A 12,070-nucleotide genomic window follows, 5' to 3' on the forward strand; every position below is an offset into this window, starting at 1 on the left:
GATGCTGTAAATGTACACAATGACATGTTTCATATCACATGTTCAATTTGTAAAGTGTATTAAACAGCTACCTGTAATAAGCTGTTTGTGTTAGCTTCTCCCTCCCCTATTCAAATGTGGGTGTGAGTGTAACTATGTATGTATGAATATGAACATTAACAGTGTGATATAACTAAGAAGGAATTAAAAATAGGTTTATTTTTGCTTACTTCTATCATGAACATATATTACTTGAATAATAAGAAGAGTTCTTAAAATTAATTTGTCACCAGCAGGAAAACAACTCATTGCCGGCTTGACCTGAAAAGTCGGCAGAAATCGGGTGGAGCAGGGGTAGGGCATAAGGGATTGGGGTGGATCTCCTGCAGGTGGATCTCTAAAGTTGTGCTACTTTGAATGTGGTCCATAGACCTATGCTAGTTTCTGAATTGCTTGTTACCAAATGAGAGAAAGAAACTGAGAGTAGTTAGAAAATTTGTAGCAATGTGACATTGCTGTGGCACACAAACACACCATTAGTGGGGTTTTTTTTTTTCCTTTCTCTAGTAATTCATTTTTATTTTATTTTACAAAAGTAATGGTCTGCAACACACTGGAAATAAATTTTAAAAAGCTACCTCATCACTGAAAATTTCTCTAAAGTTTAGTCTTGGGATCCCGCCCAGGAATTACACTCAGCTGATTTCTTGTATTGTCAATAGCATCTGCTTAACATTCTAGAAACTGGAATTTATACAGCAATACCTGATACCCCTGTGCATATGTCAGACACAACTTGTAAGGATCTTAATCTTGCTTGAGTTCTTACTGTTGTTTTAGTCTCCTTGTTTGGACTGAGCTTAGTACGGTAGGTGCTGGGGATTAAAGGCAAATTTTAACATTTCATTAATATCGTGTAGCAGTTAAAAATAGCATTTTAAATAAATATTTATTGGAGGGAATGACACAATAAGTAACAAAAGAGGATAAAAATTCCACATATTATATTAATTCGTTATTGTTTAAACAGAAACCTGAATGAAGTGAAGTGAGTCACTCACATACCCAAAAACTTTCTAGGCAGAGAGAACAACAAGTGTGAAGGCACTAAGATAGGAAACTGGAACAGGGAGAAGGCCAGTGTGACTGCAGCCAACCAGAGAGGAGAAAATTGGTGGAAGATAAAAGCGGAGAGGTAATGAAATCCCACATGACATAGGGCCTTCCATTGTAAAAAGTTAGAATTTTATTTTAAGTGTGATGGGAAGCTATTGGAGGGTTACACCAGAGCAGTAACATGATCTGACTTGTGTTTTTTAATTATCACTCTGAAAGGGGCAAAAGAAAACAAAAAAATTAAGTTATTGCTATGGCTCAGCCATGAATAATTATACAACCGTAACTATGTAAATATTAATATTAATCCTACCAAAATGTATGTTACAACAGTAATGCCCCATAATTACATACCCTACAATAGATAATACGACCTATGATAATATGAATTTGGATATAACATGATTGGTGACTGGCTCCTGTCTCCAAAGCAGGCTTACCCTGGATATTTAATTACTTTGGAATAATTCAACCTTATATTGTGTGCAGTTAAAATTTTGAAGCTTACTTAGTGTTACGGCAGGATTTTTTTTTTTAATTAGGAAGATGAGGGGAGAGGATGAGTATGTATACATATATATGTATCTTGTAGTGGTTTAGTGTGAGAGGTTTGTACTGTAGGAAGTTACCATTTAATAGCTAAATCCAAAAGAAATCAAGAACAAGTAGAATCACATGTTATTTAAAATATGGAGGTAAAAACCAAAAGAAGTGCATGTGCAATGAAGAAGCTAAAACAGAGACTTGGGATAGAATGATCAGGGGTATTTTAGCCTAAGTAGTCAGGGAAGGCCTCTCTAATGAGGAGACTTTATTTTTCACAATGCAAAGAGGCAATACAGGAAAATCGTAGAAAAGGGTTCCAGGCACAGGGAACAGAAGATAAAAATGCCTCGAGATAAGGAGCTTGGCGTGTACAAGTGGCTGAAAGAAGCAGTGTCATTGGAGCTTAGAGAAAAGGCAGAACAGTGTGAGATAAAGTCGAAGAGGTAGGCAGGAGCCATACTATAATCATATGGGAAATCGACTCAGTGGTTGGGATGGGGTACTGCAGCTGGCTTGTACCGGCTCAGCAGAGCCAAAATTTAAATTTTCAAGAATTTCGTGAGCTGGTTTTTAAACACAGCCATTACTAAACATTAAATTATTTAAACTTACAATTAAACAAAGATAAATACTCAAAACTTATCACTTACTAATTATTTTATTATTGCAGGGGATCAGAATATACTACCCCAAAATATTCCACTTTGGCATAAGAATTATTTTGAGCTCTCTACCCTTCCCCATCTGCCTAAAAGCAGGGTATAAACTTCCCTTTGTGACGGTGTTCCCAATCTCCTTTCCCATATCAATAGGAGGAAAATAACCATTATCACCAGAGAAATGGGTCTGCACAAACAAACCTTACTATAATAACCCTTATCTTCCATTAGTTTCCCCCATATATTTACCTTCCCACAATTTACCACCTCTGGAAGTCCAAACTCCTTTTACTTTATCTTGTCACTTCTCCACAAATTTATCACCACTTGTTAAAATGGCATATAAGCCCCTGGGTCTAACCTCCTCTTTGAGTTTTCAATTCCTTTTCTGTGAGACTCCCATGTACATGCAAAATTGAAATAGTAACATCAAATAAAATTAGTTTGCCTTTTCTCTGGTTAATCTGTCTTTTGTCAGTTCAATTTGCAGGGGTCCCAATTATAAAACCTACAAGAGTGGAGGAAAAGTTTTTCCCTCTCCTACACTATATTTTACTACTATTTATTTCTTGAGTTTACTTATGTTTATTGCAGGGTTTCTCAACAGTGGCATTATTGATATTTTTGGCTGGATTCTTTGTTGTGGGGCTGTCCTGTGCAAGACAGGATGTTTAGCAGAATCCCTGGACCATACCCACCACATGCCATAGCACAGTTGCGACAAGGAAAAATGTCTCCAGACATTGCCAAACGTCCACTGGAGAGCAAAATCACCCACAGCTAAGAACTACTGGTCTCTGTATGGTATCCACTGGTATCTGCACAGTGGAAATACTATATGTTACAGTGCACTACTGCACATTTCTCCCCAATACCTGAGGCCATGTTGGTAGCTTGAAATTGGCCATGGTGGGAGTAATTACATCATAGATACTAACAAACACAAATCAGGGCTTGACTTATTGTTTTGTTGGTTGTCCAGGTTTAAGAAAGTGGTGGTGAAAATGTTAATGCAGACTAAACTTATAAATGTGTTGTACATCGTACCATTACATTATGAATAACACAAAATACTGACAAAATATCTTTCAGAATTAAAACTGATTCAGAAATGAGTCAGTCATATCACTGAGGAATGATGAAGTTCTATATATTTCAAGAAAGAGAATGTGTCCAATTGTGTCACATGCTGCTGGAGGGTCAACTAAATGGAAAATAAAGAATTACATTTGGCCAGATAAAGTCACTTGTAACCTTGATAAGTCCTGTTTTCAGTGGCATAGAAAGGAAGAAAGACTGGGATGGGTTGAGGAAGCGGGAAAGTTGAGACAGTGAGTACAGTAACAATTCCTTGGAATGCTGTAAGGGAGCAGAGATGGGTGATAGCTAGAGGGCAGGAATGGATTCAGAGAACTTTTTTTTTTTTAATGTGGGAGACATTAAGGCATATTAAGATGTTGTTAGGTATGATCCAGTAGTGAGGGAGAAATTAAAGGTGCAAGAGAGGGGTAAATTGAAGGGTAAAAGTCTTTGAGTAGGTTTAAGAGGACACAGTCCAGGGAAAAAAAGGGGGTAGGGACAGTTGCTAGCCTTAGATAAAAAACAACACACTGATCTCAACGGGTTATGATGAGGCTCCAAATAAACTAACCAATGTGAAAATACTTCATAAATTGTAAGATATTGTTAAAAATAAAAGTACAGACCCAATATGGAGTCACTCATGCTAGGCCATGTCACCAAACTGAGGCTTAATATCTAACCTAATTACAGTTTCAACCTTCCCCCAAAATGTGGTTTTAACCAGTCAGTCCAGAATTTTCTAGTCAGCACCACTGAAGTAATCTGTCATACGGGCCCTCTCCATTTCCACAAAGGAAGATGAGGTAATCTCCTAATAGACTCTTTTGTGCCCCAAAGGAAGGTGACCTCACCCCAAATAATCCTTTTTTCTGTTTTTCACTTCCTTGTCCTGCCTTTAAAACATGTCCCTCTCTGCAGCCCTTTGGAGCTCATCTCTACTTGCTAGATGAGATGCTGCCACCTTCATAAATCATTTAATAAAGCCATTTAATCTTTAAAATTTACTCAGTTGAATTCTCATTTTTTAAACAATACTAAAAAGTACTACCAAGCTGATACTGGTTCGACACAAGGTTGGCATTAGGGAAGCCATATTGTAGAAAAGAGACCATATTGTAACTCTGAACAACCCAGCTGGATATCTCCAGGCTATACATGCTCTGTAGATTTTATGTCCTCTCCCAGCTGTGATAAGACAATAACTTTATTCTTTTGAGTTCCCTAGGAATGTGATGACCCTGGGACAGAGATTCTGTGCTAAGATCCACGACAACTGAAAGATCTGGTGTGGCAACTTCTCGTCTATAACACCAGAGGGTCAACTTTCCTAACCTCCTCCACTATAACCCACTGGCCTATATAACTGCTTCAAGATTCTGTGCCCCCTTTAAGACAGTTATTCTAGAAGTTAGTCCCCCTGATACTGACCCTGATATCAGTTTCCCTATATTAAATCCAGCATATACAAGGTTAAAACCAAAACACTCTTTCCCTGCTTACTCCCTGGCTTCCTGGCTCCAGAATCCACTATCTTCCATGGAGACAAACACTTCCAAGGACAAGCACCTGGATTCACTATCTCCTCCTGGCAAAGAGATACAGGCCGGTGGGAAAGCTGCTGACCAGCAAGGTTATGGGCTCTCTCCTCTCTGCCCGTAGTCTCAAGGCCAAAGACAGGCTGGTAGGAAAGCTCCAACCAGCAAGGCCATATGCTCCGCCTCCCCTAGCTAAAACCCCAAATAAAAACCCTTCCTTTTAGCTTTTCGGGAAGTTTGGGATTTCAGCGTTAGCTGCCCTCTCTCCATGCTCAGCACTGTGCAAAAATAAAATTCCTAACTTTCTTCCACTACACCCCGTGTCAGAGACTGGCTTGCTGTGCAACTGGTGAGTGAACTCACTTCAGATTCGGTATCACCCCCAACTTCCCCCTTGCTAGCAAGCTAGAATGAAACCCTTTTTCTCCTACCACCTTGCCTCTCCACTGTTGGCTTGTCTTCCCTGTGAGTAAAAGACCCCCTTTTGGCAGTAACAAAATGACTGCTCAAGTAATGAAGGAAGTTTCCTGAACCCAGGTTCCACTTGCATATTCAGAAATAAAAGATTTTTATCTATCCTAAATCAATGTTAACTTTTACTATAATAGATCATGGCTCAATTGATCTATTTTTAGACTTTACGAGAAAAACCCACAAGATAAGTCTTTGGCGTCTCAGTTCCACTTTAAAAAGTTATAAAAGAATATTAAAATTAATTTGCTAGGATCGGAATCAATACTTCCTATTTTGTTTCCCCTACTAAGTTTTAGTGAATAAACTAACGTGTTTCTGATCTTTATCAGTTTGTAATTTCACTTTTCCTTTTTTCCTGTGGTCCTTTACACTCAAGGCAGAAGAGAGAAAACTACTAACGTATTCCTTAAAAACTACTACCATCTACTACTAAAAGCTACTAACTACGAACATTCTCCTTTTCCTTTTCCCATCTCTAAAGAAAGAAATGAAAAGAGGGAAAACCGTTTCACGAGTAGAACACAAAAAAGTCCAGAAAAACATTAAGGTAGGTTGACACGTATTTCTCTTTCCGCCCGAAGGTGCACGAAACAGTATCTCCGCAGACGCGGGGGGAGCGGAGCCCTGTGAGCGCGCAGGAGGAGCGGCGAGCGCCTCCCCACCCGAGCGACGCGAGCTCCCACGGCGCGGACGGGCAGCGCGGGGCGGGCTGAACCCTGGGCAAGACTGTAAGGAGACGCTGGAGGCCGAATGCGGGCTTCACAGAAGGAAACGTCCGTGAGGGGTTGGGTGGGGCGCGGGGAACTCAAGGGCATGGGCCCCTTAGCGCCCTGGAACAGAGGAGGATCAGACCAGTCGCCACAGCAGCCAGCGGAACAGGAGTGTACGAGCGCGCGGGAGGGCACACCATGCCCCTCACCTGCCAGTCGCCGCTGGCCCAGCGTCTGCTTGTCTCCTCGGTAACGCCGTAGGCGGAAATGACGTAAATCTAGTTCCGTCCTGCCTTCTTAGCCCCGCCCCTCGGCGCCGTGCTTTCCTCCACTTACAACCTCTCCGAGTCCCGAGGATCCAAAACCGTAGAATGTGAAGATGGTTGGACCTGTTAGGAGCTCTCGCTGTCGTTGTCAGTGGCTTGGGGTTTTGGAAGGGAAACCACGAAGTGGTTTTCTGCGAAGTTGGGCTCAATGTGTCATAAACCCTGGTCACGTCAACCAAAGACCTGAAAGATGTCAGAGAAATATGATGAAGTCTTTTCTATTTAATTAATTTATTCATTTGTAAATAAGAAACTTGATCCTTCTAGCGAATTGACAGGTCTTGCTCAAGGTCAAAGAATAAATGACACGTGACTGCAGTTTTATGCTATTTTCTAAATTTATGCTCTTGAGCTAGTAAAGCCTAAATCACTTTTTAAGTGAAAACAGATGCCCTCTTAAATGAATTTTCAAATAAACTTAAGTTATACAGATACTTCAGATCTAAAGCAAGTTTGCTTTGCTTGAATTCTAAATATCTCACACTTTGGCAATGCTTTAGTTACGTATTATTGCAATGTAAAATAACCGTGTTCAGAAACTGCCCAGTTCTGTTTCCCTCCTGTGCTCATGCATGTAATCCAATTAGTTTGTAAGGAAAATGAACGTCTGGGGGGGAAAAACCCAAAGAAAATTCTCCCTATATAATAAAAACATTTATACAAAAGGAATTTCCTGTAGGCTAATTCAGTGACTCACTGGGCTTCCAGAATTCTTTCAATTTATTATCACAATCATAGTAAGCAGGAAAGGGGAACTTTAGTTCTCTTTCATGTAGTTTCCTTGAGGCATTAATGCACAGTAGCTATGAATAATAAACTGTAAAAATACAGTCATGGAAACATATACTTGTATTTAATTTTTAATCGTGTAGAAACTGGTTTTAAAAATTTACATTCAAAACTACAAAACTGCACAACATCGTGAATGTACTTAATGCCACTGAATTGTACACTTAAAAATGGTTAAAATGGTGAACATGTGTATATTACCACCATTATGAGAATTAAAATTTAAAAACTACAAAACTAACCCAGTAAATAATTCAGAAAAAATATTTCTAAATGTAGTGAATGAAATATAAAAATATATTTAAAGTATACTATTTTGTTTGTATATTACTTTAAAAACAAGCCCTACATACTTTTAATGAAGTGCCTGTCTGAATTACTAAAAAAAAAAGTTATAATAGTTGCTATTTGAGCATGTATTGTGTTACCTCTAACCTGATCCAGAGGGATTCAGTAATTTCTAATAGGTACAGACCTTTTTTTTATTGCTCTAATACATGTAAAAATATTTCAATTCTTCAAAAGAAAAAGTATCTTTCTTTAAAGTAGGCGCAAGGAATCAATCATTAAGGCTCAAACCCTCAGATTTTCTATTTATTCATTTACATGCACCTGCTTAAATCTGGGAACAGTTTCCAGAAAACAGAACTCAGAGGAACTTCTGGGTGGTTTTATAGAAATTGTTCCTTTCTCCCTTCTCTCTGTTCTTTATCCCTTTATTCTCCTCTTCATTTTTTCTTTTTTTCTTATTATTATATAATTTGTCGTATTATATTTATGAAATTAATATTCTTGCTTTCCACTTAGAAAACAAAAATTTCTTTTTATAAGTTGTGTTAAGGCAAGAAATAGGGAAACATTGAATTAATATGAGAAAAGAGGAAATATTTAGTGCAGAGGGAAAGGAGTCACAATTACACGCCATTTCTTTTCTTCACTGCTTTGGCACTGGGAAAAAAACCCCAACAATGGACAAGACTGTCCCTGGAGGGGAGCATGGGATCTTTTATAAATAATCTCAGGTAGTAGAAAACCACAGTGTCACACATGAAGAGTGGGTGTGAGTCCTGCAGTGACCTAGAGAAAGCCAGAGGGGCCTGGCATCAGTACTAATGTTACAAGGTTTAGCAGTTTGGAGAGGCTGAGAGAAGGGAGTTGGCACCTTTTAACTAATTCTTTTCACAGAAATCCCTCTTCCTCACCCCCATGACTCTTAAGGATTACCCTGCTGCTTTCTTAAAAGGGGCTTATCAATTGACAATACTAGTAGCAATGAATGAGTGTACAAAAATCATGATGAGGGCCCATATCGGGTCTGTGAGTTAGAATTTCCCTTACTCCTGCCTTAACATCCTGAGTGATACAGGATCTTCTCTTTTGAGTAGGACACTTTAAATTTGCTAACAAAAGAATTATGTAATATTAACCATAGGTGCTAGTAAACTGCTCTCAAAAATTAAAACCCTGATTTGTAGCATTTGCCAATTTCCAGTGCTGAAAATACCCTCACCATGGGCAATTTTAAGGTACGAATGTGATGTATGTAAATGTGCAGTTGGAAGCCAGATCTCCTGGAGAGCCGGCAGGAGCAGGCTCCAGTCTGCCACTGAATTGGGCACTTCGTTCTTAGAGAAGTTGGCATCCTAGTACCCCTGGTCTTGGATACTTGTGCTTTAAAGGCTACTTTATGTTACTGTGTGGTCTTAGATGGGACAACTGTGTAAAGCTAAATTGGATCTCACACTTACCATATGTTTTAGAATTATTCAGAGGAAACAGAAAAATTTCATTGTGGCAACCAGAACAGAACTTTGTTATAATATTCTCTCCTTTACGAGTCTCCATTGTCATCCAAAACTATTCCAAATCAGACAGTCACTTGGTGAATCACCCCGATTTTAAATGATAAAAGTTATGGGGCAGAAGACAAGCCATTTTCTTTGGAGGGCCCATTTAGTTCCCACCCAGATGGCAGATCCCTGTTCCATAGCTGCACTGCTAGTTGTACTGGTGACATATGTAGGTGGTAGCAGAGTTCTTGTTACTTTTTGGGCAGAAGAAAGTTAAAGAAAGAAAGGAGTGGAGTGTGAAGGGGAAACAATCTTCAGCTTTCTCCAGCTGGTTCACTGTCATCTGAAGCATAGGACTTCCTGCTGCCCACTAGTTCACATTAAAGGTGTGGATAATAACCTTTAGAAACCATAAGAGAGACTTACTCTCTGCATATTTAAAATATCCCCATACCACAATGCTCTGAACTAAATTAGATTAGATTCAGTTAATGCATATCTTAACTGTAAGGCTCAGGTATTTGTCCCAAACCTCCTGGAATGAGGGTAATCTTGCTACCTTAATCCCTTAAATCAAGTCTCATGACTTCAGTGGTCCTCAGTTCTCAGGCCATCAGAGGGGTTGCGGTATTATGAAGAATATTTCAGGTCTTTGTCTCTGGTTCCTGGTACAGAGTTTGAAAAACCCTTAGAATTTCCTAAGTGAGAAAAGTGTCTTTTTTATGCTAATGAAGTCCTTATGGCAGGACCCTGGATATCTTCAGAATGGGGGATTGTCACCAGAAAGACCAAGCACATGACTAGAGGATTGGGACTTTCAGATGCCCAAACTCCAGGGAGGGAGAGGGGCTGGAGATTAAGCTCAATCATATGGCCAGTGATTTAATTAGTCATGCCTATGTAATGAGACCCCAATAAAAACTCTGGACACTAAAGCTCAGCAGAGCTTCCAGGTTGGTGAACACATCAAAGTATCAAGAGGGTGATGTGCCATGGCTTGCCAGGGATAGGGCATGGAAGCTCTGTGTTCCCTCCCAGACCTTGCCCTATTTGTATCCTTTATAATAAAACCATAATAGTTAGGTATAGCATTTTTGTGGGTTCTGTGAGTTGTTCGAGTGAATTATTGAACCTGATGGGGAGCGGGAGAGTGGGAATCATGGGAACTGCCGAATTTGTAGCCAAACAATCAGAAGTGTGGGTAGCTGGGGACCTCATTTGTGGCTGGTGTCTGTAAGGGCAGTCTTGTGGAACACAGCCCTGAAACCTGTGGAGCCTGACTCTAAATCTGGGTGGTTAGCGTCAGAATTATATTGAAGCACACCTAGTTGTGGGTTAACAGAATAGGTAACTCTCAAAAATATTCCTTGTATTCTAACTCTCTTCCCCTCCTCCCCTCACTTCTGTCTGTCTCATCCCCCTTTACATACACCACTTCCTCCTCTCCCACTGCCCAATTCCAGAATATGCTATGTTTTTCTACAGAAAAAAAAAGCCCTGTCTTTTACTTTCCTTGTGTCTAAGAAATGTTGCAGTGTTGGTCATCAGTATAAAGTTAGCGGCTTCCTCTTCCACACAGCTCTACAGAGAGAACTTGACTTAGAAGAGACTTAACTTTGATCTCAGTGTCTGGAATGGCTCCACAAGAGGTTGGCTTGGGGTGGGAGCAGCAGTGGTTGGGAAAGCGTAAACTGTAGCTCTGAACATAAATAGGGACTTTTACTCAAGGTCTGGCTAATTTTGTCCTCAACTATTTGTAGTCAAACATACTTCACTGCCACAAGGATGATTTCCTTTCCCTCCAAATAAGAAATGCAGGTTTCTTCTGCCCTTGGCCATATTGTGTCTAGGGAGCTTTTGTCCCCTCCCTGCCTGCTGTAGACTGAATGTTTGTCACCACCACCACCACCACCCTCCCTCCAAATTAATTTGTTGAAACTCTAATCCCCAATGGGATGGTATTTGGAGACAGAGCCTTTGGGAGGTAATTAGGCCACAAGGGTAGAGTTGTTATGAGGCAATTAGTGACCATATAAGGAGACAGGAAAGAGCTTGCTTCTTCTCACTCTGCTCTCTGCCATGTGAAGACACAATGAGAAGGTGTCAGTCTGCAAATCAGGAAGCAGGCTCTCACCAGACAGCAGATATGCTGGCACTTTGATCTTAGACTTCCAGCCTCCGGAAATGTGAGAAATAAATATTTACTGTTTAAATCACCCAGTCTCTGATATATTTGTTATAATGGCAACACAAACTGACAAGGACGCTGAACTTATTGTATTTTCCCCTGAAATAACTGAAAAAATCGTGTCAAGCCCAAATATCTTTTCCTCTAATATTTCTACCCACTAGGGATTAAGTGGTAGTGATAGAAGTTTTGGTTCATTTATTCATGAACACATAATAGAATTAATATTAGACCAACCCAGTTACAGAAATACCAGGGCTATATGTGGTTACAATCTTTTTCTTAAAAATGAAATTTATCTTTTTCAAAATTTATGTAGAAAATTTACTTTATTTAAAAAGTGTATATAATATGTCCCATGATATAAAATTCTAGACATATGAGACTTTAAAACAGCATAAGGAAAATATAAATATCCATTTTATTTTCCTATATATAGTGCATTTGTTGTCTTTTCCTAGGTTTGCATTTTTCTTTATTTTCTAATCCATTTCATACTTACAGTAAAAACATTTTAAATATCGTAGACAGGTATATAGCAAAAAGTAAAAATTCCCTTCTCTCCATCCCTTCCTCAGATATTGGTGTATCCTTCCAAACTTTCAACCACATGGATACATCTTTGTTTTTTTACATAAATGGTTTCACATTATACATGTTGTTTTGTAACTTGCTTTTTTCACTGAATGCTGTCATGGAAATCTTTCATGGTATTACATGTAGAACTACTTCATTCTTTTCAATGGTAATACTGTATTCCTTGATGTGTCAATATCTATTTAGCCAATACTCTGATGATGGCTATTTAAGGTGTTTCCAACATTTTATTCTTAAAAACAATGCTGCAACAAACATGTTGATAGCTTATTTAGAGA

The 12,070-nt window shown here is 39.2% G+C and overlaps 1 protein-coding gene across 1 annotated transcript in view; it reads right to left on the reverse strand.

The window, feature by feature from the left end:
• C14H11orf65 (chromosome 14 C11orf65 homolog) overlaps nucleotides 1-6,355 on the reverse strand; it is a 77,037-nt gene extending 70,682 nt beyond the window's left edge. The window contains exon 1 of the mRNA XM_046686307.1: nucleotides 6,312-6,355. The gene's annotated coding sequence lies outside the window, so the exon portion shown is untranslated. The remainder of the gene's footprint in view (nucleotides 1-6,311) is intronic.
• Between the last annotated feature and the right edge of the window lie 5,715 nt (nucleotides 6,356-12,070).

Source organism: Equus quagga, chromosome 14 (assembly GCF_021613505.1).
Source record: "Equus quagga isolate Etosha38 chromosome 14, UCLA_HA_Equagga_1.0, whole genome shotgun sequence".
In the NCBI taxonomy this organism is placed as follows: domain Eukaryota; kingdom Metazoa; phylum Chordata; class Mammalia; order Perissodactyla; family Equidae; genus Equus; species Equus quagga.